We start from the raw sequence: 3,792 nt of genomic DNA on the forward strand, positions 1-3,792 counted from the left end.
TCCACTACAACTCAAAAATAAGAAATGTAGACAACCACATCAATTAATAAAGAGCGGTAAATTTGAATCTAGGAGAGCAGTTCAGTCATGATACTTTCTAAACCCTGAGGAAAAATCCTAAACAGATCATTTTTCTCAAAGAAGGAATTAATTTGAGATACTCCCTTTTTCCCTAGTTTTCCTTGGAAAAAAAAGGGGTTTCAGACGGTCTAAAATTTAATAGTTTTTTGGGGGTTTCAAGTTGGGGTTTTTTTATGAGAAGTCTTAATAACACCATTTTGGGGGTTTTTTGGGGCCATACCCTAATAAAAATGGGAATTATAAAGTCAGAAGAGGGATCTATGACTCCTGAAGCACCTCTTTAAGGAGCTTAGATGGAAATAGGTCTAACATACATTTGTTGGTTTAGGATTTAACAACTTTTATAATTTCTTCCTCCCTATAGTAGAGAATGATGGAACTGTTCCTCAGGGATCTATAGTGCACTGTCTGATGTGATACTGTAGCTCTGGCTGCATTTACAATTTATCTCTAATAGTAATCGACTTTAGAAGTAAATATTCATAAAGTCATTACGGCTGTGATGTTAGAAATGTCAACACTTGTTGATGTTTTATTTTTTTATATTAGCTCATTTAATTTTGAGGAAGGATCGAATCCTAAAGATTCGAATTAAGTGCTCTAATCTGACCTGATTCAAATTTTAATTAGCTTTATACTTTTCACTACAACGGTTCGTTTCCCAGCGAACACAGAATTCATGCTACTATCTCTTTTCAATTCTATGTTTTTATATTACTTCCTGGCTTAATGAGAATACAAACAGAAGGCAATTGTATAAACTAATACAAAAAAATAATGGGCCCACAACGAGCTAGGTAGACATCAGGATATGGGCACCGTGGTTTACATCTTAAACATACACCACACATAGAACAGATACTTCTTTATTTTTTAACATGAAAACATAGAATGTATTGCGCTAATCCTCTTACATGGTTTCTTCCTTTCCCCCCCCCCCTTTACTTAATTTTAAAACCTAAGTGGACCATACACAATAAATACACACAACACGTACATACAAACACAACCACACAGTTACTGAATTTGAATGAAGTTCAAAGAGAGTAATGGAGAATCCCAGAGACTTAATGCTCGCGTTTCACTGTGAGATCGCACACAGGAAAATCACACACACAAAAGCAGAGATGTGTTCGTTTCTTATCTTTAATGCCTCTAAGATCAAATCTGGCACTTATTACAGGCTAGGAATGAACATGAAAGTTGTTTGTTTTACTTCATTGCGCTGAAAGCGGAAGTTGGAGATTCGTTGTTGGCCTAGTCTCAGGGACATGCCACACGCTCGGGTGGTTGCAGATACAGGTCGTGGATGACCGTCTTTTGGGCGGGAAAACCCTCCTGAAAGAGGGAGTAGAGAGAGGTGGGCTAGAGTGGCATGGTTAGTGACGAGCCTTCCCCGGCAATACTATTCGTCCGACGATTCTTGGCCGGCAGAAGTTTAACGGACGCAGTGTTTTGAGTTCTGCAGATGACCAAGAACAGCTGAGCAGCGCTGGAGTAGGTAGTTCAAGCCATGGCGATGAAGGAAGCGTGCACTGAATTAGTTCAGGCATTGGAGTTTTATCCAAGAGGATTTGGTCCATCCCACCTACGCGATCTTCCAATGGGATGCTGTTGCAGAACTTAGTCATGCCCCGTACTGTTTCTCTTGTGTACTGATTAAGCATCCTGTGACATCGTCATGTGAGATGAACTCCATTGTGGAACTTTGGTTAATACCTTATAAAGTATCATAATATGTCACCCAATACAGAATTTGGACATTTCATTAGCTCCAAGTTTAAGCAAATAACATGAGCTTTCTGGACAACACTAAACTTTCCATATCTTTAAACACATTTAATAGCACTATCTGCACAAAACCAGTAAAACATTGATTAAAGTTGCACCCGATTACGTTTAGCGTCAAACATATATAAGACATAAAACATATTATTTGTGAATATAATTAAACCTTAAGTTCAGTTTGTAGAAAACTTCACAACCAAGCAGGAAGCAGAGTCATGGGATGGATCCTATATGGATCCTTTGTGTTGAGGTCCATTAATTGGTTAATGATTCCTGTGGAACCACATGGGGTTTCCATACGTGCTAGATCATGAGGATGCTTTTGATACACAGGGTCCTTGGTATCTTGTGGAAGAGTTAATGTTCTTCAACTCTGTAATCGAAACAATAAGGCTGACAGGAAGCCACACATGATGTCGACGTCAAAAGGGATTTATCATTAACATTTGTTTCTCTGGATAATGTTATTTTAAAGCCCCAATACTTCAAACGCGTATTTGAAGCCTCCCTCTGAGAAATCCTGAAAACATTGTTACAAATTGAAGCAACACCTCCCCCTTTACCTTTTTGGACGTGGCTCATGTTTTAACAGTAATCTTGGGGTGTAGTCATTTAAAATAATTAATCATCAGGTTTTAGCCATGTTTCTGTCAAACAGAGTGCATCTAGATTATGATCAGTGATCTTTATTTACAAAAATGCTTTCAGAAAGGGACCTGATATTCAATAAGCCAAGCTTTATCATTTGTTTATTCGTATTGCATCTGTTTTTTATTTGTTGAACCTCAATTAAATTGTTGCTCTTAAATTGGTTTCGACGTTTTGTATTTTCTAGCCGGGGGAACGACAAATCTCTATAGTGTGATATCTAGGTGAAAGAGTCTCTATTGCTGAAATTAACTGACTTCTGTGCTGTGAGGCAGCTACGACGGTGGGTTTAGCCAGTCTGTCTGCTTCCTACCTGGCCCCAGTTAGTCAATACAAACTCTAAGACATGTCCATATTTCTAGAAAGAAGAGCGGCACCACCCAGGAGGGATGAGACCAGCTCTTTTAAACAGGTCAGGTCCCCCCCAAAAACTTTTCCAATTGTCTTAAACCCTATGTTTTCGGGGGCACCATTTACATCCCCCCCTTGATTGAGAAAACGCAACTCTCCCCAGGTAACAGGGAGGGGGCCCAAGATTTACAGGTCTGACACGTCTTGCAAGTTCACCACCCTTTAATGTTATTTTTGGGGTGATCTCCCCCAAGTCGAAACCAGGGGGGAAAAACAACTTCTTTTTTCGTTTGCATACCACACTTTTAATTTGAAAGATTTAGGTTTCGGCCCTCCCGGAACCAGGACTATTTTGGCCCGGTGTTTTTTACACTTCCGACTAAAATCCCATTGGGCCCCCTTCATCAGGTTTCAGGGGTGTTTCCGGGGGGAAACGGGGTTGGTTTTTTTCCCCGGCGAAAGGGGGGGTTTCGCCCCAATTTGGCCTTTCACAGTCCCCAGTTGCCCTGCTGAAACCTTTTGTTAGGGAAACGAAAATTTTTGGGACCCCACCCTAGAACCCTCCAAACCCCCGTACAAGGTCCTACTTCTTCTTCCTCTTTTAAATTTGGATGCGTGTCTCAAATTTTTTAAATTTTCTCGTCACCTAACTATTCCCTCTTTACCTGTAATCCCTCATCCCACAGAGTTTTATAATTAAAACATTGGAAAGCATGCAATAACAATGCGGGAGAACCATTACTCACCGGGTTTGTAAAAGTTCTTCCCACATTGTTTGATGAACGTAAAACCGGGAGAGAGGAGTACGAGAGGAGGAGAGGGAAAGAAAAACAGCGATGGCAAAAAGGGAAACCCCCCAAAAGCTAACGAGTGCTAATTCAATGCCGGGTGCACTGCCTCGCGATATTAAAATAAAATGAACAT

Source organism: Cyprinus carpio, unplaced genomic scaffold (genome assembly GCF_018340385.1).
Source record: "Cyprinus carpio isolate SPL01 unplaced genomic scaffold, ASM1834038v1 S000006516, whole genome shotgun sequence".
NCBI classification, from domain to species: Eukaryota; Metazoa; Chordata; class Actinopteri; order Cypriniformes; family Cyprinidae; genus Cyprinus; species Cyprinus carpio.